The sequence below is a fragment of the Gorilla gorilla genome, chromosome X (genome assembly GCF_029281585.2).
Source record: "Gorilla gorilla gorilla isolate KB3781 chromosome X, NHGRI_mGorGor1-v2.1_pri, whole genome shotgun sequence".
NCBI lineage: Eukaryota > Metazoa > Chordata > Mammalia > Primates > Hominidae > Gorilla > Gorilla gorilla.
Window position 1 is genome coordinate 48278953 of NC_073247.2, and position 23746 is coordinate 48302698.

Here is a 23746-nt window from a genome sequence, read left to right on the forward strand (position 1 = left end):
AATTATTCATGTCATTAAGATCAAATCTGGTCTATAAGTAAATGCAGATTCAGGATGTGAATTCACACTAAGTAAAGTACAGTGGTTGGAATTCTGCTATTGCCACTTACCAGTTATAATATGGGTATGTTACTTTACCTCTTTTATCTGGCGCTTAGTAAATACTAAATAAGTATTAACTACTATTTCTATACCACAATATTTCCCTGTTTCTCTAGCCATCTATGCTTCCTTACAACAAAGCACAGTGTAAAGCTCTTTGCCTCCACCTCATTGGATTAAATAAACAGGTCTGTAAATATAAGAGGGAACAGTAATAGTGAAAAAATTGGATACTCAAGAAGTCTAGATGATCAGAGTGACTTTGTTTCTTTTGTTAATGAAAGGATGAGTTGGACGGAAAAGGAGTGAGTCACACTGACAACGAAATGCTACCAATTTAGGATTTGATTCATTATTTTATGACCGTTGCTTGTTTCCTGATGCTATTCATTGCTTATTCATTGGAGGAACAATAATCCCATTTTGGCTTTTGTGGTTTTATAGCTGAGACATCCACTTTGAAGCACATTAGCTACACCTCTCCCTCTCCCTACTACTTCATCACCATCTCAAACATCAGAAAATCAAATTTTGAAAATTGCCCAGAAGTTTTGGGTGTACAAAAACATTGGTTTCTCTTTTGGAAGTTCTTCCTGTGAGGGTTTAAGCATGGGGATTTTATAGAGGAGATGAACATCAGGGATATTTGTGGCAATGTCACTTCCCTTCTCTTAAAATGGTGTTGGATGGAGAGCCTCCGAGGTAAAGATTCTCAAATTGTCTGCAGTTATAATGTCCAAATATTCGGGAGAAAATCCCATATGGCAAGCAATAAAACAAAATTATTATGACTTCCAGTTGATGATCCATTTTTAAAGGGATAGTTTGAAGTAATAAAGTAAGTAAATATTAGTCTAGGGAAAATGTGGATATACTTTATGAACTATTTAAATACAAATTATCTTTTCATTTTGTGCCATGACCTGAGACTACTCAATGAATTTTCCATATGTATACATTTGCTCTTACATGTGCCTTTTGGCAATGCCCTTTATTATTCTTTAGAACAAAGGCACCACTATAGTATAATTCAAATGTGTCTGGTTCTTCAGTCCTTAGAGATTGGTGGAGGGGCTGCATTACCTCTCCCTTTAATATAAACTAGGAACATGATTATTTGAGAATGTTGGGGGTCACTTTCCCCTCCCAGTAAGACTGAGGAACCCTGGGTATTTTTACATGTGTCAAAGCTTAACATGAATTTTCTCTTGTCCCCTCACTTAGTATCACATACATAACAGCTTTTCTTTCAGTCACCCCTGCTTCCTAGTAACTGGTTCTCCATGATACTACTACCTCTCTCTGACCCATTTCATCCCCAAACTGTGGAAAACAGCCTCTTTCTCAAAACCCAGCTAACAGAAAGTTGTCTTGTTTAAGGCTTGAGGATAATACCAGGGATTTACAATGCAGAAAGGAAATTTAAAACTTGGTATCAGATATATTGTGCTTTCCGTCCATTGGCCCTGCCCTTTTGCAGGGAGGCACACTGTCTTTACTCTCCTTATCTCTTGGCCTGCAGCCATGTTGCAGATGTCCACTTCTTCCCCTGCTGTAAGAGTCATTCTTTTCATATCCTCAAATCTTTCTTTTCCTCTATACCAGAAGAAGCAAAAGCTGTTTACAAACTGACCCTGGGCATAAAAAAGACACTGTTCTACATTATTCTACAGAATCTGTTCATGGTTTCTCCACTAGTTTAGTCTTGAGTGTGTAGTAATCTCTCACCTGCTTGGTTACAAAGATGCCCTTAAGTAGTGTGTCCAAGAATGAAAGAAGTACTGTTTCATTTATTACTCTGAAGAGTAAAAATGACTACAGGTTCAAAAAGCATTTTTGATCCTCTAGTCCGATGGTTTACAAAGGGGAAATATGACTATGGAATCTATAACAAATATAAACTTTATATATATATATAAAGAATGGCATATATATAAATATATATATATCTGTGTATATGTATACAATTCTCAGATATATTCTCAAAAGGTTTAACTCCAAAGGTTAAAGGTCATGGAACTCATGTGCTTAGCAGTAGGAGGGGCTCCTTGTGTTAGAAAAACATCACTACCAACAACAATTAAGACTTTGCTTCAAAGAACACTGAAACCCACTTAGTCAATATTGTGAATTTCACCTGCAAATCCTGTTTCTAATTTGATTTAAGTGCTTATGATTTAACTCTTTATTAATTACCTTGGTAGAAGCAGGTGACATTCTTAGTTACCATAAGACTTTTCCCTAGTGTGTTGTTCAAAAAACACTGGTGTTATTTGAGGAAAGACTTAATAGTTAGTGACTTAATTCTAAGCTTCTGGGTTTATTTCATTCAGTTAAGTATTTAGGCATATGTTTAAGAGGTTCCCGCCAAGGTTCTGACACTCTACCAGACACCGAAGATGATTCAGACACAGATGCCACTCTCATAAAGCTTATATAACCTCTTGGGGAAAATTGACACAATATAAATAAATACAAGGTAGAAAGTTCTGCATGCCCTAAGGTAAGTCTAGATAAAAAGTAAATTTACATCACTTGGTATGCAAGGCAGTATAATCTCTCTGACTGGCACTTTCCAGTAGCTACGTAGGGCATCCAGCTTTAGCTTCACGACTTTGAATCCCATCAGTCATGGGTTCAAATCCTACCTCTGATACTTAACGACTATATGGTCTTGGGTTATTCACTTATTTTCACTGAACTTTAGTGTCCCCATTTATACAGCAAGCTTACTAATACTTCAGAGGTTGATGATGAGGATTAAATGAGATAACATATATAGTATATAAAGTGTGTGGCACATAGTAGGTACCTGGAAGGTGGCTTCTCTTTTCCCATTGCTCCATAAACTGACCAAATAGATGTAAATACCTTAATCTGTGAATACTTATTGTATAGCTTATAGAAGAAGTAAGAAGTTACATCTTCCAATCTGAAGGCATAAAAATTTTATGAAATACTTGTAAGTTACTTTATCATGAAGCTTTCCCTGACTGCCCTATATAAAATAGCAAGAGTACTCCTAACCTCTTTTTTACTTCATTTTTCCCTACCACATATCTGAAATATTACATATTTATTGTTTCTATTAATTTTTGTTGATAAATATTAGTTATACATATACCCCAAAAGTTGTACATGTACCCAAAAGGAGTACATGTGGTATTTTGATACCTGTATACAATGTGTAATGATCAAATCAGGGTAATTGGGGTATCCATCACCTAAACTATTTATCTTTTCTTTGTGTTGGGAACATTACAAATCTTCTCTTGCTGTTTTGAAACATATAATAAACTATTGTTAACTAGAATTTCCCTACTGTACTATCAAATGCTGGAACTTATTTTTTTTATCTAAATGTCTGTTTGTATCCCTTAAGCAATCTCTCATTCCCCCTCCCCCTACCCTTCCCAGCCTCTGATACCACCATTCTACCTTTTATCTCCATGAGATTCACTTTTATAGTTCCCATATATGTGTGAAAATATGTGCTGTTTGTCTTCTGGCTTATTTCACTTAACGTGATGACTTTCAGTTCCATTCATGTTGATGTAAATGACAGAATTTCATTTAAATTTTTAATCTTTTCTAATCTTTTTATGGCCAAATAGTATTCTATTGTGTATATATACTACATTTTCTTTATTCATTTATCCATTGATGGACACTTGGGTTGATTCCGTAACTTGGCCATTGTGGATAGTGCTGCAATAAACATGGGAGTGCAGATGTCGTTTTGATATACAGATTTCCTTTATTTTGGAAATATTACCAACACTGGGATTGCTGGAGCATATGATAGTTCTATTTTTATTGTTTGGAGGAAGCTGTTTACTGTTTTCTGTAGCAGCTCTGCTAGTTTCCATTCCCACCAACAGTGTATAGTGTTCCCTTTTTCTCTGCATCCTGCCAGCATTTTAAAATTACTCTTTTTAATAATAGCCATTCTAACTGGGATGAGATTGTATCTCATTTTGGTTTTGGTTTTAATTTTTTTATTTCCATAGGTTTTTGGGGAACAGGTGGTATTTGGTTACATGAGTAGGTTTTTAGTGGTGATTTGTGAGGTTTTGGTGCACCCATCAGCCAAGCAGTATACACTGAACCCAATGTGTAGTCTTTTATCCCTCACCCCCCTCTTCCCTTTCCCTCAAGTCCCCAAAGTCAATTATATCATTCTTATGCCTTTGCATCCTCATAACTTAGCTCCTACTTATGAGTGAGAACATATGATATTTGGTTTTCCATTCCTGAATTACTTCACTTAGAATAATAGTCTCCAGTTTCGTCGAGTTTTCTGTGAATGCCATTAATTATTTCCTTTTTATGGCTGAGTAGTATTCCATCATATATATATGTACCACAATTTCTTTATCCACTCGTTGATTGATGGGCATTTGGGCTGGTTCTATATTTTTGCAATTGTGAATTGTGATGCTATAAACATGCCTGTGCATGTATCTTTTTCATATAATGACTTATTTTCCTCTGGGTAGATACCCAGTAGTGGATCAAATGGTAGCTGGATCAAATGGTAGTTTTACTTTTAGTTCTTAGAGGAATCTCCATACTGTTTCGGTTTTGATTTGCACTTCCCTGACGATTAGTGATGTTGAGCATTTTTCATATACCTGTTTGCTATTTGTATATCTACTTTTGAGAAACGTCTTTTCAGACCATTTGCCCATTTTACAATAAGATTGTTTTTTGATATTGAGTTGTTTAAGTTCCTTATGTATTCTAGTTATTATTTACTTTTTTTTTTTTTACTGGCTGACCCCCCTCCCCAATAGAACATGTTTCACAAGAGCAGGGGCTTTGTCATTACACTGCTGTGTTCCTGGGGCCTAGAATAGTGTTTAAAATATAGTCAGTGTGCTCAATAAATATTTTTCAAATGAATGATTGCAGGAATTAAGTAAAATTTTAATCAAATAAAATTTAGGATTTTTCTATTGGTTTTAGTAATAAATAGAAAACTTTTGACAAGTGAAGTGGTAGTCACTGCTATATTGGATACTGAGGCTTTACAACTGCATCATGTCTGTTAGTAATGGTCATCTCTTAGCTATTTTTTAAAAAATTTTCATGTGGGCTACTGGTCTCGAGAATCTTTTTCTCTCCATGAACTTTATCATTCTCTCTCAACTGTGATAATTTATTTCTGTCAGGGGTATCCATGATTTCATATTTTAAATTTCTAATCTTTTCTTTTTTCTCTCTGACTCAGTGGTTTGTGTGTGATAGTTGCTCTGTCATATTTTCACCAGTAGGTGCCAGTATTTGATATAACTTATAGAGACAGATCTACCACTTATGGAGGATTGCCTTTCCAGGAAATGTTCTCTTTCTTGTAGATAATTCAGAAAGAGCAAACCATTCTCTCTGCTTGCAGTAAGCCTGTATTGAATCTTCTTTACCTACAAAAAGATGGCATGACTGGGGGGTGAACAAAAGGCTCTGATAGCATTTTTTCACATAAATAAATGCAAATCCATATGGAATCCTTCTGACGGATATGTCTACATACTGGAAAACTTTAAAAGATGTATTTCAATCAACCTAAAAGTTAATTATGCCATTCCATTCCTCAAATATTCAAGAAAGTCTTCCATGCATTTGGGCTACACAGCAGCAAATCCATAATCATGGTTCCCAGCTTGCATCGTAGTTTTAGTGTTTTGTTTAAGGCTCTCTGGTTGGGGGAAGAGTTTAATGTAAGATTACCTTAAACCAAATCAAGATACTTTCGAGAACAAAGGGATTCTTATGAGAGACTAAAGCAGGTAAACAAAGGCAGCTCCGACTGATAAAATACGTGTTTGAAGGTGTGTGGAGGAGATGGTGGTATGCAACTTTTAAAAACTGGCAGGGCTAGGTGTGGTGGCTCACTCCTGTAATCCCAGAACTTTGGGAGGTCGAGGCGGGCGGATCACAAGGTCAGGAGATCAAGACCATCCTGGCCAACATAGTGAAGCCTCGTCTCTACTGAAAATACAAAAAAAAATTAGCTGGGTGTGGTGGTGTGCACCTGTAGTCCCAGCTACTCGGGAGGCTGGCAGGAGAATTGCTTTAACCCAGGAGGTGGAGGTTGCAGTGAGCCAAGATTGTGCCATTGCACTCCAGCTTGGGTGACAGAACAAGACTCTGTCTCAAAAACAAAACAAAACAAAACAAACAAAAAAACTGACAGAATTCACAGATACTCCTTCTGTCTTATCGTGTACTTCCCCTGGATTCTACTCTATAGCATCAGTCAAGCCACCATAACTTTTCTTGGAAGTGAAAAAATGGCCTGAAAATATGGCTAATCCCCAAGATAACTTTAAAATACTTTCAGAAGTAGTTTCAAAGAAAACACAATGGAAATGGTGAGGTTATACAGGTCTGGCTCAAACCTTGTGTGAGTTGATATGGAAAAGAAAATTTGATTTTATTACTTAAACATTTTACATGAATTGCAAAGAGGAAGTGAAGGCATTACATGTATACCTGTCCAGAATCATTCCCTGATTTCATGACATTTCCACATTTGTATCTACTTGTTCACTGCCCATGCATGGGGGCTGTATCAAGTTTTGGGGGTCCTGCACCTTATACTATTTAAGTGGTTGCCATTAAGAAAACGGTTACAAAATAAATATCTCACACATTCAACCTAACTAGTCCCCCTTTCCAGAGAAGGAGCTTTCTCATCCATTCACTGCAGTCCCTTACCTAATACATACCCTCACACCTGGGGTCAGCAAGCTACTGCTTTGTGAGCCAAGCCTGGATCACCACATGTTTTTGTACTAGAACATAGCCACATCCATTCAGTTACAGATTGTCTATGGGTACCTTTGTCTTACACTTACCAAGTTGAGTAACTACCACAGAGACCACAAAGCCCTGCAAAGCCTAAAATATTTACTCTCTGGCCAACTACACAAACTGTTTACCAACTCCTGCCTTACACAGTAGCTGTGGGTTCTAGCCCCACTTCTCTCTGGATCTACCCAAGAGAATCTAAAACAACCATTCACCACATCATAGGATTGTATAAGACATCAGGTTAATCAACTGGACAAACCCTCATGCCTTTTGATTTTGTCTTCTAAGAAGTCCAAAATCAAATTTAGTCCTTATTATAATAACTCATCCCTGATTACTGGCACAATTATTTTTCCATTTCTCATTAAATTTTATTTTTTCTTTATCTTAGTCCAGTGGTAGTGACTTTTTGGTAAGCCATCTTATTTCTTATCCGGAAGGTGGAATTTAAGTGGTAAGCTAACATGGTAAATTATTATAAGTCTGCCTAATTAGTCATATGTGCTTTAGAATATCTAAAGTAGGACTAAAAGTTGCTATTTCTAAAAAGCTACCTTGGAGTTTGTGCTTGTAACTCCCAAGGTGAAGACAGAATTTATCACTGGGATACCTGAGCTTTTGTGTACACAAGAAAAATAATATTTTAATGCATCTCTTAGTTATGCAGAGGCAAAGCCCAGATCTTACAATGCGTAAAAATGTAAAATGCTGTTTTCTTTGGAGTAAGACTACATCTCTGGAGGATTATTGTGCTATTAATGGGCTTTTCTCCTGTTTTGTCTTCCTTAAAGGGAGTGTGTTGTAGGCCCAAGAGTTTGAGAGAGAGCACAAGACAGAGGTCACTAATCTGAGGAGATAAGGGCTTTTCTTCTCAGCAACAGGATGGCATGCTGAGTGGCTAAAGAGGAAGGGGGTCAATATGAGACCTCTGGGAATGAGTAAGACCTGTGGGCTCTAGAAAACTCAGAACACGTTTTAAATCTTTCCAGATTAGTGTTTAAATTACCCTCTGTTTACCACAAAGCTTCAATAAAGCTTTTAAAATAATTGTCTACTGTTTATTTTGCTTTGGTAAAAGATGGGCAAGGCTGTATTATGCTTTGCATCAACTATTGTTGAGATAAGTAGAAGTGAAGAAGGTACCATGCAGAGGAAAACAAAAGGGAGGGGCAGTTACAAAATGGATAGGGGTGGTCTGGGGAGGATTGAAGAGGTGATCCTAGCCTGATCTGAGACAAATGGCCACCTTTGGGAAACCTCAGAAGCATTTGAGGAAATTATTTCCTTTTGCTAAATCAAAAGAGATATCTCAGAAAGCTGGAATGCCAGAGTTGCTTACATAAAGCACTTTGACAAATATGTTATTAGATGACTTTAGGGTTATGAATGAGAGACATGAAAACTATAACTGATTTGGTTTTCATCCTTCTAAAAAAAAATATAATAAGAATTCAGAATTCAGTCAGGCTGCACAGATGTTAACTGAAGGAAGTTAGCTGAAAATTAATTGGAATTCGGGGTTGACTTCTAGTTAAGTCAAATGGAACCATTAACTTTAGGGTAAAACCTGAAACCAACAAAGACCAATCCCTCTCAAAAAGATAGAGAGTCTCTTGTTTTCATAGCAAATGTATAAAAGGGTAAGGGCACCTATTAGGGCCTTACCCTAGTAGATTCTGTGTCCTGACAACCTGACCCGTCCGCTGAGATGGTAACCCTGGTTTAACTAGTTGGTAATTCCAGTTTGCTTAAGCATTGAGATTGCAATGTTGAGACAGCTGGTTATCCTTAAATATTATAATTTACTTTTTTATTTTAATAGAACCCCAGATTTTTAGCTGGGCACATGTGTGCTCAGAATCAAGATTATATTTCCTAGCCTTCTTTATAGCCAAGTTTGACCATACGAATATGTTTTTGTCAAAGGGATATAAGAAGTGATGTACAACATCCAGAAGCTATCTCTGAAGAGAGAAAAAGCCTATCTTTATTCTTTCCCTTTTTTCCCTTCTTTGTGGCTGGAGTATAGATAAGATGGCTAGAACTGGAGTAGTCATCATTGGCAATGAGGTGACCTATACTAGAGCAACAAGATAGAAGGAGCCTGGGTCCTTGACATGATGAAACTGCTGTACCAATCTGACTGCCTTTCTCTAGACTTTTACATCAGGGGAAATACATTTTTCCTTGGTCAGCTACTTTTGCAGGTGAATCTCATCCTGACTAATTTCGCACAAAATGCTCAACTCCCTTGAAATGAAAACATTGTGTCTTAGTTGTTAAGTTTATTTTCTACCCATGGAACATGAAGAACAAACACAGGGTTTGCATCAGTTATCTCTCTCTACTATAATGCTGTGTAACAACCACAAAATCTCTGTGATGCAACTCAAATTTCCTCCATGTGTCCCTCATCCTCCAGCAGGATAGCCCAGGTATGGTCTCATGGCAATGATAGAGGAAAAAGAGAACAAGTACTTTTTCAAGCCTCTAGTTGTCTCATGTTTGTTAACATCACATTTTCCAAAATAAGACATGTGCCTGGACTCAGAATCAAGGGGTAGGAAAATATATTGTTTCTTGATAGGAGGAACTGCAGTCAATTGGCAAACGGCATGGATACAGGGAAGGGTAAAGAATTTATGTCATTATTTCAATCATTCTAACCTTCATACTAAAGTTTTAAAAATAAGCTTAGAATTAAATTTTGGGATAGGTTTTCATAATCATTGTAATACTGTATACATTTGGTATTTAATGGTTTGCAATATCAGAGAGAATTTGGCATGTTAGAGAATATGCAAGACTTAGATTATGATTCCAATTCCAAATGTAAGATTTTGTCATTGATTTTAGTCTTTTGAATGATATTTGGAAAGTGTGAGATAAATTTACTAAGTTAGCAAACAGTACTGAAGGCCTAAGAGAAGTTCAGGTTCACTAGGTCTCAAGTTGAATTTTTAGATTTTCTAGCATTAAGTTTTGTGAAAATATCTTATTTGGTACTCTTCTGAAATGTTAGCCCTTCTAAAAGGCTTTCCCTGACCATTCAATAAAAAGTGACTATATCACTTTACCTTCTCTTCTATAGAGCATTTATCAGTATCTGGAATGATACCATATACTTGTTTATTACCTATTTTACCCACTAAAATACAGTCTCCACAAAGGCAAGCATTTTGTTTTGCTTGCTGCTGTATCCAGAACACTTATAAAGGAGCTTGATATATAGTAGGTGCTCCAAAATTTGCTGAATGACTGAATAAAGCTTTGGTTTTAGGTCATGGCTTTGAAATACTTAAAGAGAAATTTTAATATAATAAACTTATGAGTGTAATTCAAATCCTGTAAATTAATTAACTGAATTAAAAACAGGGCTAATAGTTTGAGGGGTTCAGTCTGCTCAATTTGAGTTGACTAAATATTAATTAAAGGTTTTCTAGTCAGTGGCTAATAGTTTAAGGAGTTCAGTCTGCTCAATTTGAGTTGACTAAATATTAATTAAAGGTTTTCTAGTCAGTGACTGTTAAAATTTGGTGTGTATATAAATAGAATAATAGGATTTGCAAACTGGTCTTAAAGACTTAAAGGAAAGCTAGCTTGTTAAATGTTGTTTTAGTAATTGAATATTATTTTTAAAAGTAAATTTTAAGAATTAAAAAAATAAAGCAACAATACTGATTACTTCTGAATTAAAAAACTGTGCAAGGACTTAGGAATCCTCGTACTGTCCACACGAAGTCTGTATGATGCACATATCGAGGGGCATGGAGCAGTAAACAGCTGAGTCCCAGAGAAGGAGCGAGGAGACATTATTTACTGGGATTGCTGTCACTGTGGAGAATGACGATGGTATAACACAGCAAATGTAGGGGTTGGGGTAAAATGGAGGGGGAGCCATCTTTACTTTAAAGAGATGGGTAAACATTTTCATGTCTTCAAAACTGAAATTGACTTCTGTCTCTCCAAAAACCCCATGATGAGTCAAGACATTAGAGTTGAGGAGAGAGAATAAAGGAATATTTAGGAGGAATTATGGTAGCATTCCTTTTATAAATCAATTGAAAAGGAGAACAAATAAACAATTTTCAAAAGCTTAATGATAAAGGTACCCACTGAGGGTGTTGAAATAGCAGTAATGGCAGTCACAATGAGTCTGGTTTTCATCAGAGCAGAATCTCCTGTTTCTGGCTTTAATTATCTACCATTTTGGCTATATTGTCACATAACAACCACCTCAAAAACTAGTGGCTAAAAATAATTATTTTATTTTGTTCACAATTTTGTGGGCAAAGAATTTGGGAAGGGCTCAGCAGGACAAATTTCTGGTTCAGATTGTATGAGCTAGAAAAGATGGGACTGCGAGGTTAGCTTCCAAGAAGGATTTTTTTACCCACATGCCTAGTACCTTAGTGCTCTTTGATCTCTCACTCTCTACATGTTGTATCATTCTTCAGAGCCTCTACGTGTAGCTTGAGATTCTCACAGCATGATGGTCTCGGGGTAGTTGCCCTTCTTACAGGATGGCTGGCTTCCAAGAGGCAGAAAGTAGGAGTTGCCAGGGCAGTTATGGCCTACAAGTGGAACTGGAGTAGCATTACTTCCACTGACTCAGTTGGTCAAAGCACTCACAAGGCCTGCACAGATTTAAAGGAGGTGGCGATATAGACTCCACTTTTTAATGGTGCGGTGTCAATGTCACATTGAGTGAAAATGGCAGAGTAAGGACCTCTGAAAATTCACTCCTACATAAAAATAATAAGAACACTGAAAAATGGTCAGAATCAACATTTTCAGAACTCTGGAAATTAAACCAAAGGGTTGCGCTAATCTGGGGAGCATTTATTCGAGAACAATGGCTAAAACTCATTAAGAACTGCAAAAATTTCTGGCATTTTAACTTTCCATATTCCCATCCCCCTCTCTTCAGCCCCATGGTAGCCTTAAAAAAACCAATAGCCTACAATCAGTGAAAACCAGCATCCTGACAGCCACCGGAAAGGGTAGAACAGAGTTGAAGCACTCTGCAACATTCCAGAGAATTATCATTATTTGACCTGTCTGTGGTTCCCTGAAAGACATCACTCTCAAAGCTGTCCTTTATTTTACCTGACTTGGAGCTTGCTCAGTATGTAAAGCTTTTTCTTCAGAGAATTTGTCAAAAACAACAGAGGCAATTGTTGAACCTTGAAGCTGCCTGAGGTGGTAGATAGATTGCAACTGAGGTAGACAATAGGCTAAACAAAAAACTTAAATGGAATAACTGGAAAATGAAATGTCCATAGGGGCTTCAAAAATTGTAACATGTTCCTGGAAATCTGGAGGGCCATGCACATATATAGGGCTCTTTGCATGCTCAAGAAAAACCTGAGAAGTCTCTAACTTTTTATGTCTGACTAACCTCAAGGTGCTATGCAAATAGGAAGTAAAGGCTAAGGTGGAGTTGTAAACTCTCTGCCTGAGTGTTGAGGGGGTGCTTCAACATGCACTCAGAGACCCTCAACAAAGACTAGGAGACTTATTGGTTTCAGACATGTAAGGAAATCTCAATCTAATCATTAGCTAACAGAGTAGAGACTCCACTGCCCACACATGACAAGAAATACAGATTTCACTGAATTAGCTTAGAAAAGTCACTAAGCAATCAAGAAACCCTGGGGAAGTAGGAGAAATTGATTTCCAGAGTTACCACATTATATTATTTTAAATGTCCACTTTTAAATTATGAGGCATGCAAAAGAACAAGAAACTATGGCATATCCACAGGAAAAATGAGTCAATAGAAACTATCTTTGAGGAAGCCCAGTTGCTGAGGTTACTGACTTGAAATCAGCTATTTTATAAAGAGCTGAAGGAAACTACATCTAAAGAACTAAGGAAAAGCATAGAACAATGTCTTACAAGTACAGAACAGAACATCAATAAAGAGAGAAAGTATTTAAAAAGAAACTTGCAAGCTGAAAAGTTCAATAACTGAAATAAAACTTTCAGTCGAGGTGTTCAACAGATTTGGGCAAGCAGAAGAAAGAATCAGTGGACTTGATAATAGACTGATTGAGATAATCTAATCTGAGGAGCAGAAAAAAAAAAAAAAGAAAAACATAGCCTAAGAGACCTGTGGGACACCAGCAGGCATACTAGCATATTCATAATGGGAGTCCTAATAGGAGAAGAGAGAGAAAAGACAGCAGAAATAATATTTCTTTTTTTTTTTTGAGACGGAGTCTTGATCTGTTGCCCAGGCTGGAGTGCAGTGGCACGATCTTGGCTTATGCAACCTCTGCCTCCTGGGTTCAAGTGATTCTCCTGCCTCAGCCTCCCAAGTTGCTGTGACTACAGGCACCCGCCACCACACCCTGTTAATTTTTGTATTTTTAGTAGAGATGGGGTTTCACCATGTTGGCCAGGCTGGTCTCAAACTCCTGACCTCAAGTGATCCGCCTGCCTTGGCCTCCCTAAGTGTTGGGATTACAGGCGTGAGCCACCGCACCTGGCCGAATGCTTCAAAATAAAATGGCCAAAAACTTCACAAATTCAATAAAAGATATGAATCTACACATTCGAGAATCCCTATGAATTCCAAGTTGGATAAACTCAAAGAGATCCACATTTAGACAAACAATAATCAAACTGTCATCATGAAGAGAAACCCTTGAAAGCAGCAATATCATCACAGATCAGGAATCTCCAATAAGATTAGCAGCAGGTTTCTTATCACAAACCAAGGATGACAGAAGGCAAAGTGTTGATATATTTGAAGTGCTAAAAGAAAGAGACAGTCAACTAAGACACTAAGACTTCTATATCTATCAAAACTATCATTCAAAAGTGAAGGAGAATTTAAGGCATTCCGGATAAATAAAAACAGACAGAATTTGTCACTAGCAGACCTGTCCAACAGGAAAAATTAGAGAGTCTTTCAGGCTAAAATGAAAGGACACCAAACTGCTACTCAAAATCATGTAAAGAAATAAAGAACCCAGGTAAAGATAACTACATAGTTAAACATATATAAAGTACAGCATAAATTTATTTTTTCTTTTTAACTGTTTTTTCTCCTCTTTGATTTAAAAGGCAATTTCATAAGGCAATAATTGTATGTCTGTATTGATGGGCATGCAATGTTTAATGCTTTAATTTTTATGACAATATCTACACAAATAAGGGTGCATAGAATGGAGATAAATTGGAGCAGTGTTTTTTGTATTATGTTGTAATTAAATTGGCATGAATTTGAGCCAGTTTGTTTTAAGTTAAGATGTTAATTGTCATTGCCAGGGCAACTACTAAGAAAATAACTTTAAAAAATACAGTAAAAGAAATAACAAGAGAATTAAAAGGTACACCAGAAAGTATCTTTTTAACACAAAATAAGGCAATAATGGATGACTAAAAGAACAAAAAGGCATAAGGCATATAAAAAATAAATTTCAAAATGGCAGACACAAATCCTGCTTGACAAGTAATCGCATTAAATATAAGTGAATTAAACAGCATAACGGATTTTTAAAAATGATACAACTGTATTCTGGCCACAAGAGACATACTTTAGATTCAAAGTCACAAATATGTCGAAAGTTAAAGAATGGAAAAAGATATACCATGCAAATAGTAATCAAAAGAGAGCTGGAGAGGCTATTCTAATATCAGACAAAATAGACTTTAAGACAAAATTGTTGCTAGAGATAAAGGAATACATTTAATAATATAACAGTGTCAATCCAACAAGAAGATATGAAAATTATAAACATATATTCACCCACGAAGAGAACATCAAAACACATGAAGCAAAAATTGACAGAAAAACGTATGTGATGGGAGATATTGTTGTGGCCATATTTAGAAAATATAATCTGCCACATGCACTAGAAAAATTACACTATGTTTAGTATTCACGTTATCTTGTTCTAGTAACTCTCATTTAGATATCTGTTATAGAAATTAATGGACCGATTATCCCTCAAATCTCAAGATCATTTATTAAGACTTCACATTAGCATCCAAAAGCTGAGGAGGCTGAGGAGTTCATATGATACAGCTCATATAATTTTAAAAAGAAAGTATCCTTTTATCTAGGTTTTTCATCTTTTATATATAAGCCTGCCTTCCCCTAGAGGTCTAGATGTAATGTATTGATAGCCAGCTATTGAGGACTGTAGGTGATTTACTCACCTCTGACTTCTAGAGGCAAATTCTTATGGTCAACCAGGAAGCTGAGGCTTCCTTCATTGAACATTTAGAATGCTGTTATTCACCCAACAGTTGATATAGTCCATGTCATACTCATAAATTGTTCCCACAAGGGGAAAGTATATATCAAAACAGACTAGGTGCAGTGGCTCACGCCTGTAATCCCAACACTTTGGGAGGCAGAGGAGAGCAGATCACCTGAGGTTGGGAGTTCGAGACCAGCCTGGCCAACATGGAGAAACCCCGTCTCTCTTAAAAAAAAAAAAAAAAATACAAAAATTAGCTGGGCGTAGTGGCAAGTGACTGTAATCTCAGGTACTTGGGAGGCTGAGGCAGGAGAATTGCTTGAACCCGGGAGGCGAAGGTTGCAGTGAACCGAGATCATGCCACTGCACTCCAGCCTGGGCAACAGAGCAAGACGCTGTCTCAAAAAAAAAAAAAAAAAAAAAAGTACGTTGATAGATGTGGTAGGTACATTTTCTAGAAATTCTCCCCATGATTCCAGGTCCCAATCCCCAGGACCTGTGAATGTAATTGGGTATGAAATTTGTGATTGAGTCTTGACTCATACATTGAGTCTTGTTACAACTGTGTTACTTCATAACACAGTTGTAAAGGTAAGCTATCAGGGTATCGAGTAGCCTAATCTAAACACATGGGCCCTTAAAGTAGAGAATTTTCTCCAACTGCTGGCAGAAGAAGAGGGCAGACGGGAATGTCAGAGACATTCAAAACGCAAGGTGGCTTTGATTCACCACCATTCCTAGCTTTGAAGGTGAAGGGGACCACATGAAAACTGTGGATGGCCTCTACAAGCTGAGGGAGGCTGTCAGCTGCCAGTCAGAAAAGGAAGGGGGACCTCAGTCCTACAACTACAAGAAAATGAAGTCTGCCAACAACTTAAATGAACTTTAGGTTGAAGCAGATTCTCCCCCATAGCCTCTTGAAAAGAGCTCAGCCAGCCAACATCTTGTGAAACTCAGCAGAAAATCTAGCCACGTCCACCCAGAATTATGGCCTACACAACTGTGAGGTACTAAATGAGTGTTCTTACAAACTGCTTAGTTTATGGTAATTTGTTACACATCCATGGCAAACTAATACAGTGGATCAACAGAGTACCAATGTGGAAGCCCCATTAATTCTTATCTTTCTTCTTCCCATGATCACATGAGTGAGCTACACAGATGTTGTATATAAAGCAAATGTGAAGATGTCTATGACAAGCGATGGGCATTGCAAATTCAGGGATTTCCCCAACACAGACAGAAAGTCTATGGATTTAATGATTGTTGCATATGTGATACAGGTTTTATTACTGCTTCAAAACATTATGTTTCATTATGGAAGGGGGTTGGGCTGTAATCCTGGCTGGAGGATATGTGAACTAAGACAATATTACTACATAGATGATTGGGGGAATATGTGAGAAATGAATACATGATATATGTGCACAATTTCAACTTTATTTTTACTGCAGCAGATAATGATAAGGTGTATTTTCACTGAGCCTGCAGAACTTAAAGGGCTTGTCCAGGGAGATTTTTGAATGTACAGTTTTGGAAAGTTTTCAGAAAATGAATAGAGAAACTTATCTATGGTTGTCCTTTATTGTCCAATCTTCCCTCATTGAAAATAACCCTTTGTCAGGCACTGGTGATAACTATCAAATTGTTAGTCATTCTGTAGCCCCACTAAAGTAGAAAATCTTTCTGCCCTCAGATGCTGCATCTCTCTAATAGTAGCAGCCTAACCTTGCACCTTGAAATGAATCAACTCATGGCTGGCTTTAAAATACTTAAGCAAATGCTTATTTGCATTGAATTTTTCATTTCTTTATAATATATCCCCTTGTTGTTCATAAAGTCACATGCTTTAAAACTTTGGTTTGAATGGAAAAAAAACTTAAAGATACAAAGAGCTGAGGATGATCCCTAACCCACAAAATAAGAATTTTCCATCTCTGCCATTCATTGTGTCATTTTGTCATATTCTCTCTCTCTGTCTCTCTTTCTCTCTCTCACTCCTCACTCCTTTCCTCCTTCCTTCCCTCTTCAGTCTCCTCCCTTGCCCCTGTTTTAAATATATATTCCTATCCCATTGTAATGCCAAAATGCTTTAGACTGAGCACAACCCTCACTTGAGCTTTTTCCCTTTTATCAGCTAAGCTTGGAATTTTTCAAAGGTTAGATATGATTAGTTACTGTGAAATACTAAGACAGACCTTCTGGCAATTGTCCTTTCATCCAAATGAAGGGTTGAACTTTCAAACAGTTCATTTACTAGGTACTGCACCTATTCAAATGAGCCTGCATTAATACAAAAATTTTTGAAACAAAGTTGTTGAGATTGTTTGGAAAATGGCCAGGCGAGGTGGCTCACACCTGTAATCCCGGCACTTTGGGAGGCCGAGGCAGGCAGATCACCTGAGGTCGGGAGTTTGAGACCAGACTGACCAACACGGAGAAACCACGTCTCTACTAAAAATACCCAAAAAATTAGCTGGGCATGGTGGCAGGCGCTTGTAATCTCAGCTACTCGGGAGGCTGAGGCAGGAGAATCGCTTGAACTTGGAAGGCAGAAGTTGCGGTGAGCTGAGATCGCACCATTGCACTCCAGCCTAGGCAACAAGCAAAACTCCTTCTAAAAAAAAAAAAGAAAAAAAAAAGAAAGATAACCCATTCCACAAGAAGAAGATCAGTTTCCTTACAAGCAGATTATTTTCTTAGTCACAAATTTATACGTAGGCTTAACTTCTTTCTATGTTTTAGCTTTATCTTTATTCTTCTATCCTTCCTCTGCTGTGCTGGTGCTGCGGTAGAAATTATCTAGAGGAAGACCTGTATAGGGCAGCGGCAGGGCCTGGCTTAAGATGAGACCTGGAGAGTATTGCTAATAATTACAATGGGAAATGGAAAGGCTATCTTAGAATATTTTATGTGCTATTCATTGTCATCCTAGGTGCACTGGCTGAGCGCCATCAATTATACACATTAATGCAATTAGTCAAGATACAGAAGCTTGTATTCCAAATGAAAATTTCCTACATCTGAGGCATCTGTGTAAAAGGTAAGATGTGCTACATTTCCAAAACTGTGTCTAAAATTCTATTTACAATGGGTTACGAACTCAATACCCCTAGAGGCAAGGCAGGTAGACAATAAGGAAATGGTGATAACTATGATAAATTGGGTGTGTCTGCCCTATCTTTTTGTCTTGTTTTGTTTTGAGATAGAGTCTCCCTCTGTTGCCCAGGCTGGAGTGCAGTGGCGCAATCTTGTCTCGCAGCAAACTCTGCCTGCCAGGTTCAAGCAATTCTCCTGCCTCAGCCTCCTTGAATAGCTGGGACTACAGGCGTGCGCCACCATGCCCAGATAATTTTTTTTGTATTTTTACTAGAGATGAGGTTTCACCATGTTGGCCAGGCAGGTCTCGAACTCTTGACCTCAGGTGATCCGCCTGCCTCAGCCTCCCAAAATGCTGGGATTATAGGTGTGAGCCACCTCACCTGGCTGTGTCTACCCTATCTTAAGGAGAGAGCCATTCTCCAACCTCTGCCTTTTGTTGCCACACAGATTCTGAGACCACTGTTGCCTGATCCTCCTGATTCTTGAAAGAGGAAGCAGAAACATGGATTATTTTATTTCAATTCCCCCATATGTAAATGCTTATTCTTTTTTCATACAAATGAAACATAATAGACAAGACAAACAAAACACTCCTATAGGCTGGATTTAGCCACTGGATCATTAATATCAAGGTGACCATTAAAATCAAGGGTTCCCACGGGAGACGGAACTTGCAGTGAGCCGAGATCGCGCCACTGCACTCCAGCCTGGGCGACAGAGCAAGACTCCATCTAAAAAAAATAAAAATAAAAATAAAAAAAAAAATCAAGGGTTCCCAGTGATCTCGTTTCCCACATTGGTTCTCTCTCTTTTACTAGGTATACATGTTTAGTATACAGACAAGTATTTTCAGTTAGGGATAGGTGTGTATGTATATATATATATGTATATAATTTGTGCAAGGATGTTATCTTTTGCATGAAAATCAATCTAGGTGTATGAACTGGGCCTGTAAAATTTATTGGAAGTCAGTAATAAATAAATATGACCACTGTGTTTATTTTACTGTCTTCTGATTAAATTTTGTGTTGACTCTGGGGTAAATTATCTGATATGCTGCAATGGGATATTTCCAGGAGACTTATTTGGAAAACCTGATTAGAACCCAGTAGAGGGTAAATTACAGAGCCCAGTGAAAGAAATCATTCTTGGAGGCAGTTGTTTTCACTCTTCATGACTATTTCTAGAAATAAGCTTTAGGGAAGGATGTTGCCTAACTAGGGCTTACTATAGAGGGATTTTCCTGTTCCTACTGGCAATTTATGTGGTTACTATGAATCAGTGGTAGAATTAGATGCATTTGTTGACTGAATCAATTGGAGTTTCTGTTTGTTTTAAATCAGGCATACAATATATCATGCCTTACAATGACAATTAAATAGAGATTTAGAATCACTGGATTATTAAATGTAAGTGTCATACGGACAAGTAAAATGCATCAACTTCAGGGATTCCCTGCCAGAAAGTCATGCTTACTGGATTCATTGCACAGCCGTATCTGGGACCCACTCCCCACCACATCCAGCTTGTGCAGGGACAATCCCAGAAAGAAATGTAAAGTGGCTGATTACAATTTTGGAGTGTATTTCCTGAGACCCCTTACCCCTTTCTGACCGTGTAATTCATCATTGACATTAACAAAATAATGGTGATTGAGGTAATAAAGCCTGGATCTTTAACATATGAAGTTCAGAGACCATAGCAGAGGCTGCTGGTGCCCTACCATCCCTTCCGTGTTCACCCGAACATGCAAAAGGCTGCTTGCTGCAAAAACCTGCTACTATTACTCTCTGTCTGAGGGCTTTTTTTCCCCTGTGGTCAAAGAGGCAAGCTCTCCTTGTGTCTAGGATAAGGTCCCCAGAAGTAGCTTTTAACCAATGACTGATGGGAAGTTGATGGATAAAAACACCCCAACTTCTTTGACTGTCAAATTATGTATCTCTAAGACGTGACTTTGCATTTCCAGCAAGTTCCCATGTGATGCTTATCCTGCTGGCCAGGGACTACACTGTGAGAGCCACTGTACTAAAGACATTGAGCCACATCAAGGACTGAAGCATTTTAGGATTTGATCACATGTTCTTTTCATAGAATAATTTTCTAAAATCTATTTTTACTTATGCCTCCTACCCACGGAAGTCAATTACTTGAAATAACTTGTAGGGAAAAAAAACTTTTCATTTATATTTTATCTTAGCCATTCCCTTACTGTGATTTTGATTTTCTTGCTGTCAAGGTTAACCGTTTTGGTAGGCCTAAACTACCATTAAAAGTCGTTAGTGGTATAAATTTTCTAATAATTCAGAAAAATTCTATTGTATTATTTGTGAATCTAATTGAGTTAATGAGTTTTATTCTACAAATAATATTTATAATAATAGGCCTTTCATAAACATAAGCACAAATTCTTTCATTAGTACAGTTTTCCTGTATGTCAACATTTTAAATAAAGTACATATGTGAATTTTATGGCATTTTTTCATTTGTGATCATATATTTCTTTAAGGGAAATAGCACATCACTTCAGATTCCTGTTAATTTTACCTGCTGTCATCTCCTACTTAAATGAGTCATGTCAAGTATTACGTGCTGCTTCTCCTGACAAGTACCTGAAAGTTGGAGCAATTTTCACACACTCTGTCCTATTCTTCTGTCATAGTTCTTCAATGCATTATGGGCAGGAAATGACTTTGACTGATGAGAAGAGTTAGTGGGAGGATGTTCAAATCAAATGGCACTTATCCTTGCCCTCCACCCCCTTATCTCTAAGAACTCCCCACAGATGGCTTACGTTGTCCTGGGCTGGTTTATGGTATAGCACCATTCTCTGCTAAGCTCTTGAACACCAGCTCATCTGCTTAATTCCAGGTCTTCTCTATCCGTTCTGGGCTCTCCTATCCTCTTCCCCATTGCTGTGCTTCACTTCTCCCTTTTTTCAAATAAAACTAACGTATGGCTTTTGTGTGTGGCCGATTTCTAAATCTTGGAAATAACAGGGAAGGGAAAAAATGGTGACAACCCAGCCCAGTACCACAAACTTACAACAGAATATCATGCCACCATGTTCTCAGTTCTTTAGCTATGCCCGATCACAGAGAATTTCTCCTCAGGCCTCCATATTGCTTATATCTTTGCCTCTTCCTCTTTCTGTCCCCTGCTTTCATCCCTTCCTCCCTTCTTGCTGGCCTCCCTTCTGGCCACCTTAGTCTCTCTTACTCTGTTTCATGGTGTAATTTGGCTCTCATTCATTTAAATTTTGAGCAAGGGTCCTCATATTTCTCTATGAACAAGTCAGTCAAGGCCCATCATCAAAGTATTTTTCTAAACAAAAGAGCTATCTACCTCTGAGAAGATTTGAATCATTCCCCTAGAGAGGATGAAGTGACCATAGTCAGTATTGTTTTAAGTACCATTTTAAATTCTCACTACATTTGTTAAAGGGAAGACAATAGGGAGGCTTACTGCTGAGAGTATTTTTGTGAATTGACACAGGTTTGGAAAGGAAAACTAAGGTGAATTAGGAAGTGCATTGCTGGCTTATGTTAAAGAAGAAAATGTTTAAGGACTCTTGCTAAAGATGGTAATGAAGGCTTTATTTGGGGAGACTATTGGCTATAGGTAGAGGAACCACTGCAATGAGGTCTTGAAATGGGGGAAGGAGACTGGGCTTAACTCTGACTCCAATAAGGCCAAGTGGGGATTTACAGCCAAGGAGCAGGTTGAGGGTCAGTGGGTGGAAAATTACTAAAAGGAAACCTCAGGGTAAGGGTGACTCTTACTAGACCAACTCAACATAACTCCTGCTGAAGGCTGGCCAGGGTGACTTGATATCGAGGATGGGGGATGAGAAATTTGATTATACAAAGTGTGGGAGATTTTCAGTAAACTAACTTAGCCCCATTCTTGCTTATACTTGATTCTACAGGGACAAAGAGGGAAGCCCAAGGTCGGAACTAGGTTAAAGGAGAGAGTCTTTGTTACTTAGAAGTCAGATTCCTCGTTTTAGCTCTGCTTCTGTCTGACAGTGTGGTCTTTAACAAGCCACTTAATGGCTCCCAGCCTGTGTTTCATTTGTAAATCGAGAGAATTTGTTCTGTGTCTTTCAAGCTGAAGCATAAGCCTAAACAAAACAAACAAAAATTCACCATGGCTCCTGTTGAAGCAAGGGAGGAGTCCAGACCTACCCCTTTATTTTTTTCTCTTCCATGGCCTCATCGGCACAGTTCTGAACACACTAATCTAGATGATTTTCATAAACAATTGTTCCCTGCTTTTCTGGAGCTTTTTATCAAAATTCAGTTTACTATAAATGCTCCTTATATGTCAAGCAGAAGCCTCTCAGGTGGAAGCCTGAGAAAGGAACTTCCCATGGCCTGACATAGCTGAGGAATTTTGGAGCATAGTCGTTTCATGTTTATTTATGGATTGTTTATGGCCCTAGGCTAAGCTATAACCAAATCTTCTTACTCACCATCCTATGTATTCCTAATATTTAAAAGTCTATCACAGGTCTGCTCTGTTTTGGAAATGATGTACCTGTTGAAAAAGATTTTTTTTTTCTGGGAAAAGAGTCTGGGGGTCATTTTGATTGAGATTTGACATTTGGCAATAATTGATGAGTATGTTTTTTATCTTAAAATGCCTGTGTAATTGATAATACACTTAAAGAAATCTATTACATTAGCAGGTGATTCCATGAAGAAGGCGGAAATCACTTAAACCTCTATAGCAGGAATTTTTGACATACCACAAAACTGCCCCAACCCCTTGGGAACTTGATTTCCATTCACTTGTGGAGATGAGTCCCCTGCGCTTGCCAGAGACCCATGCCAAGTGGGCAGTGGGGCAAAAAATGGAGGGTCATTCCATGAATGCAGGCACAACTGAAAGTAAGTTAACACCTCCAGAGACAATCCTTAGCCAATGGTGAGTAGGAGTAGGTAGAATAATGCCCCAGCCACTCCTACCTTTGATGGTATAATTTTGAAGAGCATTGTGTGCAGTTCTTCATAGTATCCTTAAGGAGACTGAGTCTCATTTTTCTATAGAAGTAGAATACATTTGATTTTTTCTTCCTTTCTCTGTCTCACTTTCTCTATCTCTCACTTTTGCATCCTGGGATTACCTCATAAATACTTATCTGCCTCCAAGTCCTTGCCTCAGGGTCTACTTTTGGGGGAACCCAAATTAAATTAACTTCCAAAGCTGGTACAACTTCCTATACTAATAATTAAATAGATGGTAGACTGATTTCAAAGCAAAGCTTTTGCATTCTGCAACTACTCTTAACTTTACATATATGTTATTGTTTCAATAAATTGCACTGTGTTCTTGAGAATACAATCTGAAGCGAAGCAGAGATATAGGTATAGTAATTCTGTTTTTACAAGAATTATAAATTGAGATAACTGTGAATTATATGATTTTAGAATTTACCTTTTCAGCTTTCATGGAGCAAGTTTGTTGAGGGTTTTTAATTCAGTAAGAAGAAAAATATGATGTGGTTTTAT

At 37.7% G+C, this 23746-nt stretch overlaps 1 protein-coding gene across 3 annotated transcripts in view; it reads left to right on the forward strand.

Moving 5' to 3' along the window:
• The window catches only part of SYTL5 (synaptotagmin like 5), a 227986-nt gene that overhangs the window by 15619 nt on the left and 188621 nt on the right, over positions 1–23746 (forward strand). Inside the window, exon 1 of one of the 3 annotated variants that reach the window (XM_063703298.1) lies at positions 18070–18177. The exons of the other annotated variants lie outside the window; for them this stretch is intronic. The gene's annotated coding sequence lies outside the window, so the exon portion shown is untranslated. Of the gene's footprint in view, positions 1–18069; positions 18178–23746 lie in introns of those variants that run through there. 3 annotated transcript variants of the gene reach the window in all.